The following is an 11,930-nucleotide window of genomic DNA, read 5'->3' as shown; positions in this document are numbered from 1 at the left end:
AGGCAAAAATAGCCTACAGGATTCCTTGCTACATTGCACGCTGTGAACAATCATTTACTTTCCAGGGGACCATTAATTAGTATTGATTTGTCTTTTTGCTCAGACAGTTTGCAGGCATAGGGATGGGAGGCTGCGTGCCAGCTTGTGCAGCATCAGGAGCCTGTTATCCTGCCGCTCTTTACACAAGTTGAAAAGATTTGCAAGCAGAAGTTGATCTTCAAATGGCCGGTTTTAAATGGCTAGTGAAAGAGGAAATAGATGGCATAATATCAATAGGAGCAAGAGACCCATTTGGAACAAAAAGGAGGTTAATCATAGAATCGTTTTGGTTGGAAAAGACCTTTAAGATCAAGTCTAACCTGGCACTGCCAAGTCCACCACTAAACCACGTCCCTAAGCACCACATTTTTTTACATCTGTAAAAAAAGACCATCGCAAAATCTGGGTGCACGGTGAACGTGTTGTCACAACTCTGCCCATCCCTGAAGGTAAAGGAAACCAGACAGGAAAGTCTTCTTGTATTTTTGTAGGTGAATATTGTCTCAGCAACCCTGAGACCATCATTTCTCTCCTTCCTGGAGATCTTCTGTAGTACCCTGCTAAGAGACCATTAAAGGCCAAGTATCTGTCTGGGATAACTGGTTTCACCTGGTATCAGGTGTGTGATCATGCTGGGAGAGGAGATGGCATGTTTGGTGGAAGCAGGCCTCCTCGGAGTGAGACTGGTCTCCAGCAATGGAGGCTCAGCCCTTGCTGGCTGGCAGTGAGGAGGTGAAGCAACTCACAGTGGTTTTGGGCAAAAAAGTACCGCTGAGAAGGCAGCTCAGAGCAGGCTCCAGCAACCAGCACAACAGGGCACCTGATGTTTAATTGGGCCAGCTAGATTTTCAGTTCCCCAAACAGTGAGAATAGCTATACGAACAGACACACGCCGAAGCCTGCTGGCAGCACACAAATCCCTGTGTGGGTGACCAGTGAATGCGTAGCAGCAACGCAGAGCAGAGACTGCGTATAGAGAGCTGGTGCCCACTGGTCACTGGGGGTTTGCTGCTCACCAGCTATGTCCTACTGTTGCTTGCCACCAAGAGATCATTAGTCTTTTATTTACTGCACTGGCTGAAAAGGAAGCTAACACCTAGGGTTAGTGCTGGTGTTAAACCCAGCTCTTGCTTATTGCTGGCACAGGCTCTAGAGCAAAAGCCAGTTTTAAGTAGGAATGAGTCTTGCTTTGTACTGATCATACTGACCCATCCTCCTCCTTCCTCCAGACAGCCCCAGGATCAGCAGGCACCAAAAAATGGGCTGCCAGTATCTCCTGTAAAAATAGACAGCAATTAAAATGAGAAGATAAAGTTTCTAGAAAAGACTATAACAACCTAGGGACAGCATTTTAGTACTTTAGTAGAAATGGGAGGTCTAAGATTAAGCAGAACCTCAATTCCTTCATGCTCCCTCAAATCTTTTTAATACATTGTCATTCATTCTCTTCAGTATTTATTTTCTTGACAGATTAGGAAGGGTGGGTTTTTTTGGTTTTAATAGGCTTCTCTATTAGTATCAGTTATTCTAATCATCCTTTTGCATATGTGGGTTCTACCTGACTTCATGTAATAGTACTTACCAATAATACAACCTTGTAAAACTTGTTGTTTAGTAAGCTGGAACTATCTGTAGAACACTCCCATCCAACCCAGCCTGCAGCAATACTGCCAGCATTTTACATGGGGTCTCTCTGTGCCCTATTTAAAGGCTCTGCCTGCTGGGGCAGGTGCTGGAGGGCCAACTGATGGTGGTGGGAGGACATCACGTTCATCAAGAAGATGAGTCATCTTAGAAAATAGGATGTAAGGTTTGCTGGGGGGGTAGGCAAAACAGGATTTGTTTCCCTAATTTAGAAAGAATTAGTGAGAAAACAGCTGACTAGCAGGTTCCAGGGAAACAAAGAATAACTTATGAAGATACTTTGGTGAGTAAAGATCTAGCCATTTTATTAAATGTATTAATGCTGAATGTCGAAGGGAAGCTGATATTAGTTTCTTGTGAAGAGATGGTACTTGATATACTAGCTTTTGTATCAGCTCTGGATTAGGGTGATAATTATGTATATTTATGCTCTGCTTCATAGTTTGTGCTTCATGGACTCCAATCTTATATCTACCTTAGTTATTAGGAGAAGACATCTCAGATCTTGGACTCTGCCATTTATTAGAAACTGAACAATGTGCATGGAGGGGAGTATCGCTGCATTCTGAGGGCTTCTGTTCTGTAGGAAAAAAAAAAAGAAAGAAAAAAAAAAACTACTCAGGAATACTATAGAACAGGAAACTAACAGGTTGAAGTTGACTTGTATTCTATTTCCTTCTACAAGTGCAGAGCAGGAGAAAGTAAAGGTAGAGACCCCTTGTAAAATTCCTGTTCTCCTGATCTGAAATCAAGACTACTGCTGATATGGATGGGGGTGAGACTAAGCTCCTCAGGTACCTGAGAGCCACCCAAAGTATGACTGTAGCTAGTGGTGCTCCATGTGATCATTGAGGAGTATCTTGTATTTGCTCCTCTTCTGTTCAGACAGTTTGTCCAAATATACTTCCGAAGAAGAAGGAGATATTTAAAACCAGGCATATCACAGTGCTTAAGTGCTCTGAGTCATAAAGACCTCCTAGGTTCCTTTTAGGCTTCTCTCTGCTTTTCAGATGTGAGACAACTTTCAGTGACAGCTTATCCACGCTGCTGCTTATTCTGAGCTAAATGAAACTATTAGTCACTGGTGGATTCTCAAATGGCTAATTAATGCTTATTGGGAAATAAACATGCAGGGCTGAGATTCAATGGATAATAGATATCTGTTGGGTTCTTAGCGTTTGATAAAAGAAATAAGAATACTTATGCAACTCTGACTTTGTTGTAAGTAATGTCTTCCTTGTTGTGTTTCAGCAGTTACTGAAACATGTCAGTGATTAAAAGCAGCAGTATCCAGCGCACAAGGATAGAATATTTTCTAAAAGAGTATTGCTCTCCTTGGAAACATCAGTGCTCTGGGGCTGCCTAGACCAAAAGCAGAGGGCATAAATTCCAGGTCACAAGAGTTGTGGTTTCATAGAGAACACCTCTAGCTATGCAAAGATTAAACAGAGTGCTTCAAAGCTTCCAATTGTCCTCTGTCATTTCTTTTGGTTTTAAAAATGTTTAATTACTGTAAGTGGGGTGTTAGAGTTTCTACTAAAATGATTTGTTGTTTTCTGTTCTCTGGTTATGCTGTGAATGGTAAGTTAAAATCTTCTGGAGAGACACCTCAAAGCTCGTTTTGGAACTATTATCTACAGCAGAAAATCATAGCAGCTTGATTAAATCTCTGGACTCCATCTAAGAAGAGACAATAGAGACACAGTTGTCTCTGCTCAAAACTCTCTCGCAAAGAGCTTAGACTTTCTGCAATAAAAGGTGAAATCAGACTGCAGATCCATGTTTCAAACATCTGCAATTTAGAGTAATCTGTAGGGCTTGCTATTTTTTGCAACTACTTTTAAATAGATGAATTGTGAAAATTAATGTAGCTCTACATCACCTCTATCCATCTCCTCCAGTCTCAATATTTGAACGTGAATAGCTTCAGATTTAGAAAGCTGTACTGACGCTCTCCATTTAGTTTTTATTCCCTGCTGTCAAAAATTTTAAGACTATTCTTGTACCAGTCTGGCCTTCTCCCAACCTACCTTCCACCCCTCTTTTCAAATACCTCATGTTAGAACTGGAAGTAAAAGTGCTTGCCTAATTATCTCCATTTTCAGCATAGCTAGCACTGTAAATTAGGCTGTTTGTTGAACATCATGTTGCAGATTCAGCTTGTACAGCTAATTCATTTTAGCACTAGAAATCCTGTGCATTCCCCTCTTGCCCTCAGATCTTCTGTGCTTTTCTGATCACCCAGCAAACCCATAGTGTTTTAGAAAGCTACCAAATATTTCACTTTTTTGCCCACTTCACTGGACAAAAAATTTAACACCTTCTACCCCTCTTAAAAGTGACTTAATCCCCAGGAATCAAGGCAATTTAAGAACTTTTTTTTTTTTTTTTTTTAATGTTAATCCATTCCTTTAACATGTTGGGGTTTGGGGTTTTTTTGGTTTTTGCTTGATAATAAATTTCACATGTCTAGAAAAAATATTTAGCCTACGGCTGCTGGTTACTTTACCACTTCTGTTTAAGTCCTTGGAAAGAAGATCTGGACTAAACCCACAAATCAGATTTAAACTTTGTAAGACTGGGTGAACACATAGGAGCATTGACAGCACCCCAAGCAGAATGTTTGTACAATGCACTGCGAGAAGGTTTTACCCAAAATGTTGAATCTAATGTGCAGAATAAGCTGCTGAGCTGAACTAGCTGACAGCCACCACTGAGGATGCAAAGTGAAGGTGTGATTTTAAACCCTGCATCTCTGAGATTAGGTGCCTCACACAGGGCTGAAGGGAGATGTCTCTGCATGAAAATGCGTAGCCTGAAATTCAAGCACCTTTCCTTAAAATACGTGGGGAGAGGAGGTAAATCTTCTTCTCAGAAAATGATTGAAAGACAACTTTTCAATGCACAGTTGCCTTTATCCAATAATTTAATGACTTCAGGGTCTGGGCAGTCTGGCTTTTAATCCCCACTTGTGAAGTTTGACCTGTCTTTTATGTCCTCACCCTGTCCCTGGCCAGCAACATTTGCAGGTGGGTAGTGCCATTTTACACCGTTTCATGGGAAAACATATTTCTTCATTTAGCAATAAAGGAAGAATGTTATGAACTATGAAAGCATGCAGATCTTGTCAGACCCTGTACATAACTTTTTGGGGATGAGAAGTGTTTGGAACAGTGCTTTCCACAATGCCCTGAAAATATAGAAACCCATCTTTTTGTACCTACAGCAAAACACAGGTCTTCAAAAGCTTCCCTGCACTTTGTCGGTGATGTTGTTAGAACTTTGTTGCACTGGTGATGATTTGCATTTCATCTATCCTCAGTCCGTGGTAATTTTCCAAGAGGAGGTACTATCAAAACAATTTAGAATTAGCTGTGACAACTGACAATTACATGGGTGGTACAAAAGGCTTTTACAAATAAACATTATTTTATACAACAGACGTGAATACATGTTTTAATGAAGAAGTGATTCACAATGATAATATTATTGACTTGTTAAGATTAAACAGGTCTGCCATATGCTGTGTCTAGTGCTTCAGATGGTTTCAAATTTATTTTTAATTTTTTTAATTTATGCATATTAACAGCAGATGTTGAATTATAAAAGGATCCAATAATTGAGGGGAAATCATTCCAAAGCTGAGTGTTGAAGGTTTTGTCTTCTTAATCATTCAAAGTACTTTGATTATAGTGACTCAGAAAGTAGCTTCTAATTGGTGTTGTAGCTCATAGCTAAGTCTTACACATAATATTTGGATTATTTTCATCTTACTTGCTCCAGAATTGTATCCAGTTGCTGAGGAGTGGGTTGGTTGAACACCTGCGTCAGAACCCCATCCCCAACCTTTCCATTCTTTTTATAAAAAAATCCTTTCACAAGTGCATCCGGCCTCAACTCCTCTGTCTCTGGACCATACAGTAATGGCTCTGCAGATGTGGACCTCACACGAGCGGTCCGTGCGTACGCCTGACTTGCCCCTGTCCAAGCTCACTGCGTGGCTGCGGGATGGGAGGAAAGATGCGATAAAGCCAAGACACTGCACTGGCACGCTGCGAGGGACGGACCACGCTCACAAGAAGACTTGAGTAACTCCTACATTCATATCGAAACACGGCCTCTGGGTGGTTATAGATTTAGCCTTTGGATGGTTATTGTTTGCTTGAAGTCCAAAAATATTCTTTTTTTCTTTAATTTTTCATTCTTGCCCTGGCTCCCTGAGCCCAAGACAGGCTTATTTTACAATATGGTGCATTGCTTTGCCTTCCTACTCCCAAAAGCAGCTGGTCGCACAAACCTGAGCTGTGACTGATCGCAACCTGTGACAGTGCATCACAGCTACCGTGTTGCTTGGCTGTCACATTGTCACTAGAGCATTGGCCTGTCATGCCGTGGGTGTGATGGGGTAGCTGAACACAACTCCCTGTGGCTGAGAAACCGTAGACAGAGCAACGACATCTCATGCTGTCCGGACTCACAGGAGCACCAGTCACCCCCAGCTGAGCACATCACTTTGTTGGTGACGTTGCTGGGGGGATCCTGAGCTGTGCAGGAGCGATCCTCAGCACCACACACATCACCAGGCTCTCATAGACCACACCGCTAAAACCCCTTCTGCTGCTGTAAGCCATAGACTGTCTTTCCAGCGTGTTATCTGGAAACCAAGAACTGTGCTCAGCGGGAGGGGCAGATCTCATTGCTATGCTGGAAAGCATCAAGCTTCTCTTTGCAGCCTTGCTAGCTGCTGAAGAAACCTCTCCAGCACCTAATGGGAATGGAGGAATTGTAGGAAATGTAGATGTAGGGAATAAAGCCATCATCTCCTTTTGTATGTTTCCTGCAGAGAAAAAAAACACAAGGAAATTACAATGTAATGGTGATAATTAACATAAACAAGATGCAAAGAACGGAGAGCCCAGTCAGCTGCAAATAGATAGCAGTGATCCCTAATTGATTTCCAACGGGCAAGAGACACAAAGCAGGGAGCTCCTGAGTGCGTGTTTTATTATTTATATCAATTACTAGCTTCATTAACTTAGTTTGACAAAGCAGCCTGCAGAAAGGGAAAGTAAGCAACAACAGGCAAGAAAGTCAATCCTATCAGCTTCTTGGCAAAGAGAGTTGTTTTTTAGATCCCAAAGGGACATGACTCCCCATGAGCTATATTTGACCTTCCTGCCCTTAACCCCTCACTTTCTGCCCTGTAGGGAGGCAGCTTGGCCATCTCATAAGTAGTTCTGAACCATTTACACCATCCCCTGTGTAACCCTGGGTGGGTCCCTAAAGGAGAGAGCACTTAGATGTCTTTACCTTCCCTGGGGAGCACCAAGAAAAGGCTAGTATTCTTCCTAGTTTCAGATAGCTACTAGGATTTCAACACCCTCAAAGGCTTCTGCTTCCACTGACTAGTTGATCAATGGTTTCAAAAGTCTGGGAGGGCTGGGAGAGCATAGAGCAGAGAAACATATACAAAATTTGATTGAAATCTGCCTGGGAAAGGCCTGCCCCATCTGGTTAGATCAGTACATGGTAAGAATGTACTTGAAACAGGGCGTATGATAACTGTTTCTGAAGGAAAGGTCCCATTAATATGGGCAGGGTACCTTTGATGCATCTGCAGGTGCTCTCTGGGACGTTCAGTAAAACAAACTCGTTGATGTTGAAGGAAATCAGGTACAAAGGACCAGAGTTTGCGATGGTTTTGACCCAGAATGAGGTCACTGTGGATGGGGAGGGGTATTTACTTGATGCAATCACAAAAGCCAGGGCTCCAAGTGCCAGGCAGACCAGGCTTGCTCCTGCCAGCTGCAAATCCACACAGCAAATGGTCAGGTGCAGAGACTGTGTGTCAGGCACAACCGGTTATTTCTGCTTGCAGAAAGTTTGAGAAGAGGGTGATCTCCATTTCGGAAACCCTTCCTGATTTCTGTATGCTTTTTATGAGGCAGAAATATTTGCTTTGACCCTTGAGCAACCTTTTCTCCAGGGGAAGCAGGAGGACTGCAACTATTTTTTCTGAGAAAAGAAAAAAGTAGTGGGCAGTGAGAGGGGAGGGGTAAAGGTAAAAATTTGTATTGTATTTCTCATGCAGAAGCAGCAAAGACAGCAGTGGCTTTACCACCAGCATATGGTTTCTGTCTCTGCCCTCTTCTCCTCTGGTGGGCAGATTGGTGGATGCATTGTACAGTTCTGTTCAATTTGGTATTTTTTTCCCCAGCTCCAGGTGTACCATTTTCAGCTTATATCTGTACCCTGCATAATCTTAGACATCTACTTATAAGTCACCATCAACACTTCCACAAGCAAGATTCGCTCAATTAAAACTGTAGAGAGCATCTGTTGTTCAGCTGGTATGAAAAATTCCAGCTTTTCCCAGTCTATCTATCAGCTGGGATGCACTCGCTGCTCCTTATGGCAGGATCTGCTTTTGCCCATCCCAGATAAACTGCCATTCCCCAGATATGATACAAATACAGCGCTCTCAGTTTTCTTCATCCGAGTATAAGGAAAATTTATTTAAAGCAAGGCATTGCACAAACAAGTTAGTCTGTGGTGACTGCTCTGAGCTGACATTTTCAAGGTGGGAGAGAGAGCAACTCTACCTGACCCTAACTGAGGTTTGATTAACTGTTGTTTTTCTTTGGCTGCCTGATTTCAGATTCAGTGATCTTTGTTCACTATCTAATCTGCTTTTTTAATTCCTGATCAAATACTGATTTACTTTGTTACGTACTTTTTCGTAAGTACATTGCCTTTTAATACCAATCCCACGTTTGACTGTAGGGAGCAGCTTCTGTTTGATCAAGCATTTCTGCATCTATAAACATCAGAAATGCAGCGTATTTTTGCTAGAACAATGTTCTGCGAGTCCTTCCAACAGCTATGCAGAATAGCTTCAAATCATGAAGCTGTGATTCCTGCTGTCTAAATCTGTGCTCTTCACTTTAAGTGAAGATATCTCACTCTCCTCTGCCTGTCCCCATCAACTCTTTCTATATCTCTATTAATCTCCACATTTAAGATCTGCAGCTCCTTCTGAGCTGTAGAGGCTCAGCCCCAGTGAAATCTCCCAGATGATTTTTACAATGAGTAAGTGTGGTCCTAAGTGGGCCTGCCATTTCCAAAGCCCAAGACTCACCACGTTCTCCTAACCCACTTGCTGGCTAATGCATTTAATATCTACCTGGAAACATAGTACAGCTAGGAGTGTTTACCAGAGACTGTGCTTCAGGAACAGTCCGAGGAACCATCATAAATAGCATGTGTCTGCTGTTGTAAAATGCAGAACCCCTGCGTCTCTACCTGCTAAAAGACTCTCGGTACATATAAACAACCAGAATGGAATCCCAGCAGACGAGGAGCATATAGCACTCTGCCATACCTCAGTTCAGATGCAAACCCTGCTCCATCCCTGCAGAGCAGCTGCCCCACAGTGTGCGAGTCCTTGGATTCGAATATAAGCAAGAAACAGCAACTAAAACCCTTACAGGGAAAGTTAATAGATTCACCAAGTTTTGAACCGGGCTACTTTATAAAATCAAAACATGCAATGATTTCTTAAATTGTAATTAAAAATTATGCCACCAAAAATACTGTCGTGATGAGCCCTGGTCCCTCAGAGATACACAGCAGTTCCCCAGAGAGGGGTGGAGATTAGCAAACACATTTCACATGATGGCTTTTAATATAATTATTTGCATAACTGGATTAAAGAAGCACACCAACGTGCCTCTAAATCTTATTATTGTTTATTACTCTGGATATCAGAGAAAACAGTAATTACACTGAGCAGATATTCTTGGGGCTCGATTCAGAGGTGGGGCTGAGTGAATGTAGCTGGGCCTCGGTCCCCACCAGCCTGCGGGACCCCCAGCCCTCCTGCTCGGGGCCGGACCTCCTTTGTGCACCGTGCAGGGAAAGCCTGGAAGAAAGGCCTTGCAGGACCACTGAGGTGGGCCAAGGGGGCTGCTGAGGAGAGAGAAGGAGCTTCAGGAGCCCGCGGCTGGGGAACGCACATCATTTCAGGGTGCATCTGCAAAACATGGTCCTGAGAAGGGCCTGAAGCAAGGGGCAGGCTCTGAGCTTTCTGCTGCAAATGCAAGTCCCGACAGATTCAAGGCATGTGCAGGTTAAACCAGTACTTAAAGAAGGGTGCCTGCCATGCCGGGCAGGACCTCCTTGAGATGACAGACCTCGGCACTGCCGTAACTGCAGCTCCAGGGGCTTCTGGTAGTGAGATGTTCCCAGCATGTCTGCCACTGTGGGAACAATAAACGCACCGACCAGCTCTCCATTTCTACCTCAAGGGAAAAAAAGAAAAAAAAATAGAGAGAGAAATCCCTCTTGTTTGCTTCATGCAGCTCTCTGCAGCAGCCATCTGCAGTCACTAACATTCAGGAGAACATTAATAAGCCAAACTGCAGCGTTTGAGGTTAAAACCATGATGTGTAAGACGGAAATGATCCCAGACCTGCTGGGTTAAGGAGAGTCTTCCCAGTTACTCCGCTGGGCTTTGGATCACTCTGCATTACAGCATTGTCTGCAGTTAGTGCACAAGGTTGTAAACATTATGGGCCACCTCAATGCTAATTAGCCTTTACAAACGGACAAATTAGCAGCTTGAAGTAACATAATTCCATAGAAGAAAAAAATCTCTAAAAAATCAGGATTTTGTTGTTATTTAAGGCTGCTTTTTGGTCCCTGAAACAGGAGCTGAAAAGCTTATAAAATTTGGTTTGTTTGTTTGGGGTTTTTGCCTTTTCAAAATCACCAGTTATTCCAGTAACTTGCTATAATCAGCTTGAAGGAAAAACGATTTCCTAAAATTCGGCAAAAGCAAAACATCCTTTAATAAGTCATTCAAATCTTTAAATCAGGGTAAGCAAGGCAGATGATACACTTCATCACAGAGTGAATGCAAGTAATACCCATTTTAAAAGGACTTTCCTTGATTCAGCATCTCTGTAATCAGCTTCTAATATCAAATTCCTCATTACTAGCAACAGAAAAGCTTGAAATTCTCAGGAAATTTGTGAGAAGGGATTTCAAACGTTTTTCCAATGCTTTTCCCAGTGTGTGCATATGCATCTGTGTATTTTTTTAACCAGATTACCTTACCGAATACTGATGAGCAAATGATATTCACAGTTTCACAGCAGGCGTAAATTTACAAACTAGAGAAACCATCCTCTCTTTCTTCCCTCTCCCCCCCTCTCCCCCATCATCTGTTTGCATTGCCCATATGTTTCTGGCCATGTCCAGACGCGGTGGGATAGATGTCCTTGCTGACCGTGGCCAAAACTGCCCCTGGATTGCACTGCTGCTCTGGCTGATCTCAGCATCAGTCAGTCCCTTGTGCCATCCCAGATTCTGGCTGAGCAGGCTGGAAGAAACCTCTTCAGAAACAGTGTCTGCTTTCAGAACTTTTTCCCTTACGCTTATCTATTATCTCAGATATTTTTCAGTTCAGACAGAGGGAGGAAGAAACTAGCAACCATTAGGTTGATTATAGCTTCTAACTCCCTCATCTGATTGAAAGGTGAATGTCAAAGAAAATTATTTCTTCCCAAAAGACTCCTTCAGAAGACAGCACTTCCCACCCCACTCCGTCTGACAGGTCTTTCTTTGACTGGTCACTCAATGCTCATGCACAGCTCGCTGTCAACAGCCCCTTTCACCCGCTGTCTCTTAACAGACACCTCCAGAAGTGCTCCTGGAGACAGTATCAAAGCCTCTGGCTGTCTCTGGAGATCAAAGCTGATGGCAGCACTGCCACACGTCAAAATCAGTTCCTCAAGGAGTGAGCAGTGAGCTGATGCCATCACCCCAGATACCACTCGCATCCTCAGGAATGGGGACATGAGCACAACTCAGCTGGCAGAGGGAGGCTCGCAGCAGGTCCTACCAGCCTGGTTTCCTGCCCACAGCTGAGACACCTGCTCTGGAAGGGCATTTCAGGGAGCCTTAGGCTATTCTTCAGTATGGCCCAAACCCAAGAGGACTACAGAAATTTTGTTAGTCCTCCACCCAGGATCCTGTGCTAAGGACAGAACTCTGGGTAGATAAGCAGATTTAATTTTTACCCAATCCAAATCACTTCCTCACTGAGATATTCAGGTCTCATATTCATCCTTGCTTCTCCCTGTCCCCAAATCCCCTGTCTGCACTGCCAGCAATATCCAAAACAGATAGGAGGGATCCCTGTAGTTTACATCAGGACATCCTGTGATAACGTCTCCTTGGCCTCT

The sequence above is a fragment of the Balearica regulorum genome, chromosome 7 (genome assembly GCF_011004875.1).
Source record: "Balearica regulorum gibbericeps isolate bBalReg1 chromosome 7, bBalReg1.pri, whole genome shotgun sequence".
Taxonomy (NCBI): domain Eukaryota; kingdom Metazoa; phylum Chordata; class Aves; order Gruiformes; family Gruidae; genus Balearica; species Balearica regulorum.
This window is presented reverse-complemented; position numbering follows the sequence as displayed.